The sequence below is a fragment of the Canis aureus genome, chromosome 7, assembly GCF_053574225.1.
Source record: "Canis aureus isolate CA01 chromosome 7, VMU_Caureus_v.1.0, whole genome shotgun sequence".
Classification (NCBI taxonomy): Eukaryota; Metazoa; Chordata; class Mammalia; order Carnivora; family Canidae; genus Canis; species Canis aureus.
In genome coordinates, this window is record NC_135617.1 from 58,492,613 (window position 1) to 58,505,486 (window position 12,874).

General features: G+C 45.4%; 1 protein-coding gene across 3 annotated transcripts in view; it reads right to left on the reverse strand.

Annotated features, from left to right (window-relative positions):
- Positions 1 to 885: 885 nt before the first annotated feature.
- The window catches only part of LOC144317435 (uncharacterized), an 80,237-nt gene continuing 68,248 nt past the window's right edge, over positions 886 to 12,874 (reverse strand). The window contains exons 12-16 of one of the 3 annotated variants that reach the window (XR_013383434.1): positions 7,432 to 8,482; positions 6,630 to 6,783; positions 5,214 to 5,342; positions 4,285 to 4,455; positions 886 to 1,154 (exon numbers count right to left, since the gene is read on the reverse strand). The gene's annotated coding sequence lies outside the window, so the exon portion shown is untranslated. The remainder of the gene's footprint in view (positions 1,155 to 4,284; positions 4,456 to 5,213; positions 5,343 to 6,629; positions 6,784 to 7,431; positions 8,483 to 12,874) is intronic. The other 2 variants (XR_013383435.1, XR_013383437.1) reach the window with 2 other exon arrangements.

The window sequence follows — 12,874 nt, forward strand, 5'->3', positions numbered from 1 at the left end:
TATTCGCTTATTCATTCAACAATGAGTGAGCACCCATTCTGTTCTACAGAGGACGACTTTTAACTCCCTCAAAAACAGAGAACACAGACTTAGCTACCAATCCTATTAAAACATGGAAGAATGTGTTTCAGAACACATTCTGATATAATAATATCAGATATACTAATATCTGATATAATAATATCACATATAATAATAACTCTTTCTGAGTAATCCTTTTCTCTTTATCTTGCATCTTTTCACCCAGCCCAAACTTCAGTGTGGAGAAAAACCTCTGCCCAATTCAACTCCCTTCTTCCTAATCTTTTCTTGAATCCAGGAAATCAGATTGAGAAGAAATGTCTGGAGAAAAAAAAACAGCCTTGAGAAAAAATGGATGACTTTTGAGATGCCTGGGTGGCTCAGTGGTTGAGCGTCTACCTTGGGCCCAGGGCATGATCCCAGGGTCCTGGGATTGAGTCCTGCATCAGGCTCCCCACAGGGATCCTGCTTATCCTCTGCCTATGTCTCTGTCTCTGTCTCTCTCTCTCTGAGTCTCTCATGAATGAATAAATAAAATCTTTTAAAAAAAAAAAAAAGGATGGATGACTTTTGATTGATTTGGTTCCTGGTAAGAACTTGAAGTATAAAATTCATTCACTCCCACAAAGGCCTACTATGTACCTATTAGGATGCACTCACTGCTAGTGGTGTGGGACCTGGGAGAGGGCTGAGTTCAAGTCTCCGGTTTATCCAGTCTACCACTACTTGGCTCCCCAACAGTGGCCAACTCCATTGCCTCTCTGGGCTCCTCCTCTGCTAAGGGGGCCTGGAAGAGGGGATGACTCATGACGTCTCTCCCAGCACAAACATTTTACAATGCTGATGGGCACAGGGAAAGAAACCAAAATGTTGCTCCTGCAAAAACGAAAGCTCTTTGCCTGTTCTGTTCTTTATTTGACCACAATTACTTAAATTATTTAGAACATATTTCCATGTTGAAGTCTAATTGTGGAATTCTTTTTTCTTCTTTTCATTTTTGCTGTTGTTGCCTTTGAATCCAACTTGTTTTGTTCATTTCCTTGGGTGGAAACTTTTAGCGCTGAGTGCATTTTTATGAGTGTCTTTAAAGGAGAGATTTAGATACAGTTCCTCTGCCTTCATATGGAAGTTCCCTGAAATTTATAGGGAAAAAAAAAAAAGAAAAAAGAAAAGTATCTAGTCACTTTGAATCTAGGTCAAACTGAATTTTAATATCCAAAGAATGTAATCAGAAGGCTGGAGTCTACATTACTCCTTTAAGATACCAGATTTGGCAAGTGTTCTATTTTGTTATGAAGGACCCTACCCATCTCGAGACTAATGCGGTACATATTAGCATTCAAGACCTCAGGAAATCTCACTTTGGATTAAATTTAACTCTATATATCCTAGAGTTTTTAGATAAAGGAATTTCTGCTTCATATATTCTGTGGACCACATCAGATTCATTTCTCTAGCTTAGGGTGATTCAACAGTTAACAAATGGTCTAACGCATTCCAAAAGTAAACATAACATCTTATTAATTCAGACCTCTCCAATGTAGAATCTATGCACCCTGAGGGCACAGGCAAATCTAAGCAATTTAGTGGTGTAAATGACAATTAAGGAATTTTAGCTTTCTTAAAAAGACATTGTTTTAAGTGCGCTAAAAAATTTTTTGCATTGAAAATAAGATGCTAAATATAAATGATCCTAAATTAATCTCCAAAGCTGTCCCAACAGCCTCTCTTTGCACAATATATTTTTAGTCACTATTTGTGGCACTGTTGATAAGAGAAATTATTTTTTAAAACATTCCACAATTCCAGTTTTTTCCCTTTGGGGTATACTTGTGCCACAACTTGATAGAAACTAATAACATTATTACTATAGAATATACTGTGCTGGAAGATGTGATGTGTTTGATCACAGCGTGAAATTGGCTTTATGTGATTCACCCCAGGGTAACAGTGAAAACATCTAGGGGGGACACGAATATTTGAGGTGAGTTTGAGTTAACATAGAAGGAAAGCTTGTCATCAAAGGATGGAGGGCATCATCGATTGGGGGGCAAGTAGGATCCACACAGGCAAACTCATTCGCTGAGATCTCTCAGTTTAGCAAGAAGGAAAGCAAGACTTAGAAAGAAAGCATGACTCTTTACTCTCGTCTCAGGCTTTTCTACTAGCCTGGTCTTTACTCTGTGAAAGCAGCTTTCCTCCCTACAGGTCCTTCTGCTCTTCCACAAACGCTCAGAGGCTGACCTAGTGCCTTAACCTCAAGCAGCCGCAGAATCACTTGTTGAAGGTACACTGGGAGCCTGCCTACAAAATTGTTCAATTTCCCCCCAAACCATGTCCTTAGCCTCTAGGATTTGCTTTTGTTCCAAACCCTCTGACTCAGTGTTAGTCTCATATAGACACAATTATTGGGCTGGTGGGGCGGGGGGGGGGGGTGGAGGGTGATGGTGCAGAGAGGGGATATATATTTATCCTGCCACATTATTTTGACTGACCCTTCTGCCCATTTCCACCTCCTGCTCATTGGTAAACCAAGGGTAAGTGAGTATTTTAGGGAAAATGTCCTGGGAGATCACCAGAGCAATCTGAATTTTCTTCAAGTGGAACTGAGAGCCACAGGCCACAGTAACTTGACTCTTGAAATGTTCACCACTGATCTTGGCAGCTGTTTTCTTTCTGGTTTGTGATTTTCAATAAGATCCCAAACAACCAAAGGAGGAAAAAAAAAAAAAAAAAAAAAAAAAGAACAAGCAAAGAGAGAAAAATCCCGAACCTTCCAAAACCAGCCATTTATCATAGTCATTCACACAGCGACCTCAAGGGAGGTCACTGCTGCTTAAGAGTTGGCGCCGGTGCTGTGGTGAGCACCAAAAGGCATTTTTGGCCTAACAAACCAATTAGCCAATGATCATATCCACTTCCTTGCTCCTTCCTGAATTTCTTAAACATGTGTTTCTTGGAATCCACCTCTTTTGCCACATAGACCCAAGCGACAAATCATCAACCCCAAAGATCCAGTGCTTCACAACAAACCACTGGCATATGTTGCAACTGCCAGAGGGCAAAAGGGAGTGATAAACCAGACTACCAAATTTGGTAAAAAAAAAAAAAAAAAAAAAAAAGAGAGAGAGAGAGAAAGAAAGAAGAAAGAGAGAGAGAAAAGAAAGAAAACTATTTGTATTGGCTAAGTAGTATATTCCAAAGTGCAGTGATGGCCCTCATCTATTTGCAAAATGTGTTTTGAGCTCTGTTACAGTTACGAAGATTGTTGAGAGGGAGTGTGTATCATCAGGGCTGGGCCAGTAACCAGGGAAGCAGTAGCTTGATGAAGTTTCTGCAGTCCACACACCGATCCTCAGCCTGGCATATCCAGCAGTTAGATTTGGCCCATACATACCCAGAAATGAAAGATAATTTCTTTTAAGCAGGTGTTTGACAACCAAACACATAAGGGGCTGATGTATAAACCAGAGGCTAAGCTATTCCGTAACGAGGCTGACCCTCTTCTGAAGCTGGCATGCTCTTTTGCCTCCCATGCCTGTCTGGAATGCTCTTCCCCCAGAGACCTGGGAATCTGAAGGAGGCTAGTCACAGAGCATTGACTCAACAAATGCAGAAAGATGGCCTTGAAGAACCTTTCAACTCCACCAAAATGTCCCTCTTTCCTGACTGGACCTGGATGACTCCTGCTTCCTTCTGTCTTTCTACCATTCCAAGCTGTCCCCTGTGTTTTTATTCTTTCTGGAAGTTCCTGGAGCCAGTGTTTGAAGCCATGTTGGTCTCTCTCCACTGCCTTTGTCCTCAGTCATGTCAGAGAAGTCCCTGCTATCTTCCAATATTCTGGATTTCCTCTCTTCCTTCAGCCATTTATTTTTTTTCTTAACTGAGAAAGTGAAGGGTAGGTAGGGCTTTTGTAACAATGGCAGAGGACAGAGGGTCTGTGCATACTTAGAGGTGACAAGATGCTATCTAACCATAACTGTTGAGAGGACAGAGAATCCTGAGAACAAGCTTTTTTTTTTTTTTTCCACACAAATACCAATAGCAACCACACAAATAACAACCACACAAATAAATAGCAAAACAACCACACAAATAACAATACAAATAACAACCACACAACCACACAAATAACAATAACCACACAAATAACAACCACACAAATAACAATAGCAAAAAGTCCACCTTGAAGGTGCTAATCTTTCTAAAATACTTCTGCTGGTTGCCTACCTTAGTTACTAAAATCTAATAAACATAACTGACCTTTTAGATTATTGGCTTTGATGACCATAGAACACTACAGCTGTAGTTGGTATAAAATATTGTACTGAAATTTGGTTTTCGTTGCTGTTTTCCCATCTGTTTTCCTTAATGCAGATCTGTTTTCTTGTGATTTCTTCTCAATGCTGAGCTGAGGTAATATAAGTTCCAGTTCTGCAAAGGTTAGTAGTTAAGCTCCATTCAATTAGAAATTTGCAAGCACAGGGTGCCTGGGTGGTTCAGTGGTTGAGCATCTGCCTTTGGTTCAGGTCATGATCCCAGGGTCCTGGGATCTATTCCCGCATCAGGCTCCTCGCAGGGAGCCTGCTTCTCCCTCTGCCTATGTCTCTGCCTCTCTCTGTGTGTCTCTCATGAATAAATACATTTTTAAAAATCTTAAAAAAAGAAATTTGCAGTCATAATGATTCATAGCTCATGATAATTTTTACCTTGGGGAACTGTGGCAATCATATAACCTAATCGCTTCATCCTGTGAATGAGAAAATGAAGGCCAGGAGGGAAATGAGCTGTTTTGGGACACTCAGTGAATTAGTAGCAGAGTCATTATCACATCTTCTACCTACAAATAAAATGGTCTTTCCACCTAGTGGGAGTAGAAGTTAACCAATAACCAGAAAAGTTGTCACATTGATGGAGGAGAAGGACACGGGGGTGTCTTCATGCCTCTCTATGTTTGGGTTGAGACCTCAAATACAAATATTACCAATTCAAAAAGTAGTAGAGACACCTTTCCTTTACCCCTCACAAACCCTGGTCTTGGAGACTTTCTGGGCCTCTCTTTCCAGAACTGCGGGCAATGAGGATGTTGCATGGGATTTTTGTTTAGTAATAGAGCTTTGTCTACCCTGAGCACATCTTTAGACTCTCTGTGAAGAGAACAAAGAACAAAAGAAGGGAAAGGCCAACATCACCTTGCAGACAGGGCCCACAGAAGTCTGGCTGGACTCAGGAGGGGAGCCTGCAGAGCAGAAGGCACGTAGAAACTGGTTTTGGAGTCTTGACTGAGGCTGGGTTGGGCAGCAAGTCCTGAGGCATCATAGCTAAGAAAACAGGGGGAGAATAAGAAGATCTGAGGAGAAAAAGCCTACAAAGACACCCAGACACCTAGAAAGACACCTTCTTATGGCTGCCATGACTGAAACTGACAGGGACAAAGGTGTCTCTCCCCACCTTACCCCAGCACTGCAGACATTCAGACAAGAAGGGGGCAGGGGTCCAAAGACTAACTCCATGTCCAGGACAGCTGCAGATTATGTGGGCCTGAAGCCAATACCATTCCATTCAGGCTAATACAATTAGAACTAGCCTGAAGCTAATTACACTTAAAGTTAAGAAAATACGAAGTACGCTACAAAGAATGAATTCTGTCAGAATTATGTGTTTAAAATGTGAATTTTTATTTACAATGAAGCAAAGAAACTGCAAGATATTACAAAATTCTTAAAAAGCCATCAAATACCAAAATATTATAAAAGCCAAGATGATGCCTGTAGTATCTTTATCAATTAACTTTCTGACACACCTCCCTACTACTGGGTTTTTTTTTGTTTGCTTTTTTTTTTTTTTTTTTTTTTTTGAGGCATCGTTTCTGTAGCTGATGATTATTAAGTATTATTTTCTTTATGTGGGCAGGAAAGGCAATTTAGTCTTTCTTCCAGCATGATTGATCAAAATTTGCTTTTTCGGGTTTTTATGGTATTTTGCAGTAATAGTTTTCATTAGGCACTGGTGAGATGCCTAATCTTCCACTTAAAATTTTGGACATGTAATGTTGAGAAGAACTTTCCACAACATGGTTTCTGGCTCCACACATCAATATCTGGCTTCTCCTCTGCTGTCTCATACTGCCAGTGCCAGGTGCCATAGGACACAGTCACAGTGAGAGATGACTCTGGGCCTGCATCTTTGTGCCATGATGTGGGACAAGTCTACCCCTTAGGTAACAGGAATATTCCCGCCATTCCTACATCAGGAGGGTTTGCAATAACCTAACTATGCATGGAAATGGCAACAACCTAATTGCCCTTTATTTGGATCCCCCAGGATGCCCATGGCCACTCCAATGTCACTCAACAGGAAGGAAGGTACTGGAGGTAAGACGGGGACAGAAAAACCAGCACTTAACTGACTGCCTTAAAATAACTTACTTTTGCCAATTTTATAAAGACATATGAGCCCTGGGGCCTCTTCCATGCAAATCAGGGAAGGAGGTCCTGAAACCTAAGCCCTCATCAGCTTCATAGTAAATCCAGGCCTTAAATCTGGAAATGCCAGACCTGTTGATAAAGCTCAATCCGCCCTTCATCTCCCCCAGTAGGCTGGCTCACCTGATGTCTGGACTGAGGAGCTGGTCTTCTTAAGTCTGTAGCTAGGGGATGGTCAGGAGGAGGGGGTCCCAGATAATCCTTAAAACGAATCCATATGTGGCTGGATTTGCCTGATGAGCAGGGAGGAGGGTGAGGAGCCAAGACCAGCAAACATCTATATTCCGGGATTGATTAGCATCATGAGGAAAGAAAAGCAAGGAGCAGCCTAGTGTGTAGTGTGGGGAGCAAGGAGGGGACAGAGGACAGCGTGGAGTCACATGTGCAATTCAAGTGCGTGCACACACACACACACACACATAATTGCCAGTCTCAAACATGGGTTGGGGCACTGTGGATAGAGGGGCTGCTACGTGAAGCTGGTGGAGAGGATTTCCAAAGGATATGGTAAGTCATGGGGCGCTCACATCATCATCTGACCCAGATGATGGAATGTGTGACACAGAGTAGGGTAACGGCCCCCTCACATCTAAGCAGATACAGCATGACAGCATGGCCCTGGCACTGTGAGGACCAGCCCCCATCTCAGAGGAGAAGGCCCTGAATGTGGTGGGCTGTATTCCTGCAGTGGGTTCGGGCACAGAGTGAGGCAGCTCAGGGGGGCCATGCATAGAGAGGACATCGTCAGGAGGGCCTCGAGGGGGGAAGGAGGGGAGAGAGGACACCACGTAGCAACCACTACTGGCGCACATGGCATGTGCTCCCCGGATTCCCCAAATGACGGGGCAGGGCTCCGCAGGGGGCTGAGGCCTGCATGAGCAGGTGGGGGCAGAAACCAGCCGGGGTGGCCTTGTCGTCACTGAACCTTTGACATGGGAGTTCCATTTCCTAGATGTTGGCACCTCAGCCCGCTTTACAGGAAACCCATCTAAGCGACATCAGTGATGTGATTTTGAAGGTTAGGGAAGGATATGGAGACCCTCCCTGGACCCCTCCGTTGAGGGTGAGAGGGTCCGATGAGAAGAAGATTCGGATTATTTATCCCTTCACTCGTTTAGTGGTTGTCGAGCTTCTGCTACGAGGCAGAGATTTCCAGCTGAGCGGCTGCCGAGGCAACCGGGGGGCCTGACTGCATTGCTGCATCTCCAGGGGGCCGCTGGCCCACCGCGGCGGCCAGACGAAGGCTCTGGACTCTGGGGCCGAGCTGACCTGGGTTTCCACTGACAGCTGCCCTCTCCCAGCCTTGAAAACGTGCGCAGATACCCGGTCACTTAGACACCTGAGCGCCGCCGGTGCTGGGGTCCCCGCCTGTAGATTGGGAGCACCGTCCGTGCTTGCTTCTGGGAAGTGTGAGGAGGAAGGCGGAGGTTCCACGGAAGCGGTCAGGGTCGTCCTGGTGCACGAAGGGCAAGGCGAGGGTGAGCTCTCCACAGGCTGCTCGTAGCCTTGCACTCTCATTGTCTGCAGTCAGGCCTTGGGACGGCGGGAAAGGGAGCACAGCCTTCCACGCTGTGGCCTCAGATGGCAGCAGCTGACGGGAGCTGCGCAACCTGGCAGCCCGCCCCCCGCTCAGCAGACAAGGAAGCTGACAAATGTCACGAGGGGATAGACAGCTGCACACAGGAGCACACAGATGACACCTTCTGGAGACTCAGAGGAAAACTAGAGAAGGAGGCTTTGGAAGGGCGGCTGAGACTCCCAGAGTCACTGGGGGGGGGGCTGGGGCTGGAACCAGGGAGCTTTGCTCAACTGTGTTTCTCCTTCCAGGCTGGAGGCCCCGGAAATGCGGGCTGCAGCACAAGAGCACAAGTTACCTCTTCTTACTGGGCCGGGGTAGGGACGAGGCACTGACTGGGTCCTGAAGGTTGAATAGGAGTTTTCCAGGTAGGACCCTGGTTTTGGGAGCCAGCAAAGTCCTATACGGGAAGAAATGGAGATGAAGTTGGAATGTTAAGCTGCAGCCAAATTGCAGAAGCCTCCTGAGCACCGAATGATCTAAGGCTCCGAGGCACGATGGGAGAACGTTATGAAATGGTCCTTTATGCCTGGGTTGATCTTTTCTATCAAAATGCGTTGTTGGGGATCCCTGGGTGTCTCAGTGGTTTAGCATCCACCTTTAGCCCAGGGCCTGATCCTGGAGTCCTGGGATCGAGTTCCACGTCGGGCTCCCTGCATGGAGCCTCCTTCTCCCTTTGCCTGTGTGTCTCTGCCCCCTCCCCACCCCCCCCCCCCGTGTGTGTGTGTGTGTGTCTCTCGTGAATAAATAAAATCTTAAAAAAAAAAAACGTGTTGTCAGTTAGAAGGGAAACAAAATGAAACTGTGACCTGTGCTCTTTGCCTCTTGGTTTTTAGGAGAAAGCAGTCCTGGGGAGAGGAACAGCCCTCGCTGGAAGCACAGCCCTGGGGCTCTCCTCCCTCACCAGCCCCCTACCCAGCAGGCTTATTCCTCAGCCTTCCCCCTCCTCGCTTCCCCAGACTTGCCTTATGCCCTAGGCCACATCTGAAATACCTTCTTTCTCCTGCCCTCCTCTTCCCGGGCCGTCCCTCCTGATCCAGAGCCCTTGCTGCATCTTCCAATGGCCTCCCCTAATCAGGCCAGTCCTCACCCCAAATAACAAGGATGGTCACCCATGCTGAGCCCCCACCCATGCTGAGCCCACCTTGTGAGCGCTGCACTCCCGAGTGTGCTCATTCCACCAAAAGTAAGGCACACCTGCCACACCCCCGGGGACCAGCCATGGATGCCGCAGTGCTTGGGATATACAGGTCCCTGCTCTCCCAGGGCTCCGCAGTGCTTCATGTTGTCGCAGGGACCCTGGGTGGGGGCAGTCCTGTCCATCACAGAGGGGATAACTGAGGCTCAGCCAGCTAGAGCATCTTCTCCAAGGCCATACAACTAGAATACGGGGGAGCAAGCTTGCAGCACCGGTCAGCGGGTGCACCGTCTCCAGCACTATGACCCAGAGTCACCTCTGACAGCATCTATGGTGGCACCGTGTCTGATCTTAAGCACCTACAGTGTCTTCTTATTGTTTGGTGTGTGGTAAACTTCACTGGGTAAGTGAGATCATTGAAGGCAGGGGCCCAGGCTGTGTCATGATCTCTCCACGGCACCTGGTACCACGCTGAGCCCAAAATACTTGGGGAGTGAGGCAAGGCAGGCCTTATCTGGCTCCCCAAAGCCTGTCTCATTTTTTGACCCATAAATTCAGCAGCAGAGGAAGGCCCACGGGGCTCCTGGATACTGAAATGCCTCTAGGCTGCTCTGCTTGTCTCTGGTCCCCACCACCTTCTAATCCTCCTCCAGGCCTTCCAGCTCTGTAGGAGGGCTAGCTAATCCCTTGATAACCAGAATCTTCTGAAAGTACTATTTAATCAGGCCATGTATTCCAAAGATACTGTGGCATTCCTTTTTTTTTTTTTTTTTAATCTTTCAAGTAAATGATGAATAACAAATCATACAGTGCTGGTTCCCCGGCAGCATTGTTCTAATAAGGAGGGTCCTCAGGCAGCATAGCTATCACCTGGAAACTGGTTAGAAATGCAAACTAGTATCTTGTTGAGACTTTTTGCATCTGTGTTCATCAGGACTATTGGTCTATAATTCTCCTTCTTGATGGGATCTTTGTCTGGTTTTGGGCAAATCGAACTCCAATTAAAAAAATATACAAAAAATAAATAAATAAATGAATGGACCAAGAAAAAAAATGCAAACTGAAGGAACACTCTGGGGTGGGACCCAGCAATCTGTGTTTTAACAAGCCCTCCAGGGGCTCTGGGCAGCATGAAGTTGAGAACACTGTCCTAGGTCTTTTCATGTATAAACTAACTCCCTGAATTCCCATTCCAATCCTCTGAGATAAACTCTATTGGTAACTCCACTTTGAAGTTAACACTCCACTTTGGAGTTGGGGGAACTGAGGTACAGAGAGGTTAGGTAAACTGCTCAAAGTCACACAGCTAGTGAGGTTGGTGGGGGGAGAGGCTTGACCTCGGGGAGTTTGGGGAGCTCATGGTGGCATCTGCTTTACCACGAGAAGAAATGTCTATAGATAAGAGGCTGGTGGGCACAAGGCAGGGCTAACTCAGACTTTGGTGGGCAAGGGGCATGCCAGTTTTCCTGGCAGTCATGTGGACCTATGAACTGTTGCTGGCAAAGTGACCAAGTAGATCTGCAGGTAGCGTTGTAGAAGAAGACAAAGCACTTTTAAAATCATCTTCTGCCAAGTCCTGATTATGCCATAATGTGCTTCCCTCAGGCCCCAACAGTGATTTCCCAGCAACACCTCCATAAGTGGGGTGATAAGGAGCTTAGTAGAACGTTGCCACAGCCCCTGACCATGGAACGACAGCGACTGCCTTAGACCAGGGGTCTAGGGTCCCCTAACTAGGGGATCATTCTATCTCAAGGGAAATGTCTGAGAGGGCAAAAGAGCATCCAGGAAACACCCATCCTCCCCCGCTGACCCACTAAAGGCTCTTGTGCCCAGCTGGGCTTCTCCATCTGGGGTCCTGGGAGAGAGCTGCGGATGGCCACCGTGAAATGGTAGCACATTCCTGTGGCTGATACCATGCAATTTTCTTTCAAAGTCTGCTTAAAGATTTTACTAGCTCTGAGGGTTGGGGTGGGAGTGGAGAAGAGACAGGGAGATAAACAGACAAAAAGAGACAGAATGACAGAATGAAGATATGAAACTGACTGCAATAAACCAAACAGAGCTGGTATAAAGATCTTTCATCTTTCTTCTGTGCTGGTCCATCCCATGGCCTCTAAGGAATGAGGATTAACAGTCCCTAAGAACCCACACTGTGCCGGGGACACTCCATGTGTCGCTTCACCCAGTCCCCACCACACCTACAAGGCCAATTTTATTTACCCACAGAACATGTAAAAGACAGAACTAGGTTGCAGACTTCCTTCTGCTTATCACCAGCCCAACACTTCTTGCTATATAACTTTCGCTCAATGAGTCTCAATTCGTTTGCCTGCAAAGTAAATCTCCAGGTGTACAAATTACTGGCACTTGAAAATAAACTATGAAATGCTCCTGTCATCTTTCCTCTCATCCCAGTACTATTTTCTCTTTTCTCATTTCATTGACACATGACCTCTCAAGGTAGCACCGATGGGACTGTTCATTTATTTCTAAGGACATGACACAGCCCTGTTTTTGGGGATGCAAATGTTGGTTCTCTGACCCCATCGAACACCCACTTGAAACAACCTGCCTTACCTGAACCGTAAGGCCTCATAGTTCTTCCCTGAAGAAATATTCATCAATTTTAAAAGTTTCAAAATAAATGCTCAAGTTCAGAATGGTATCTTGAGCCTCCTTTTATCTCTATACTTCCTCCCAAATCTCATTGAAATAACACGAAATAAATGCAAAAGAATAAATCCATAACAAACACAAAAGGATCCCAACAGCAATCTAGAAGATTTTACAAATGCCTAGAACTCAAAGAAGATGAGATCATGTTAGTGGGTAAAGCTGAGTGGAATTATCTACACCCCAGAAACACATACAGGAAGAGAACTAGCCTGGAGGAGGCACCCTTCCCAGCAAAGCACTGGAGATACTCCCAAATCAGAGCCACAGCTAGAAAGAATAGGGGTGGTCTATAAAGTCACTATTTATTTGTTTTTATTATTTATTTATTTATTTATTTATTTATTTATTTATTTATTTATTTATTTATTTTAGAGAGGGAAGGGAAGGGACAGAGGAAGAGAGAAAATCTTAAACAGACTCCTTGCCCAGCAGGGACCCCAATGCAGGGCTCAATCCCATGACCCTGAGATCATGATCTGAACTGAAATTAAGAGTCAGACATTTAACCTACTAAGCCACCCAGGCACTATTGGAGTCACTATTTAAAGGCCTTTCTGAGTTTTACAGCCCTCAACTCTCCTCCATAGATAACAACTGGCTGCGATGGCATTTGCTTGTGTTAAAAAAAAAAAAAAAGAAAAAAGAAAAATCCATCTGGCCTTGGCTTCTGGAATGTTCTCTACCCAAGGTCTCCTTGTTCAGGATGGCAATTTGGTCACATTCCTTGGTTCTGCAGTATGTAATATTTTCATAATCACAGTATTTTATATGCTGTGTATCTCTTTTCAGGTTCTCAAACCAGCCTACAGATGCAACTTGGAAGACCTAGAATATAAATCTTAAAAACCCTGAAAAGGTAAAGTGAATAGTACAGTTCTGACAAGGAAGTGGGGGAGGTGGGGTGGGGAAGGAAGTGCAGGTGTCCTCTTGGCTGATGTTACAGTCTTTCATCCGACAAATAGCAAGCGAGTGCCT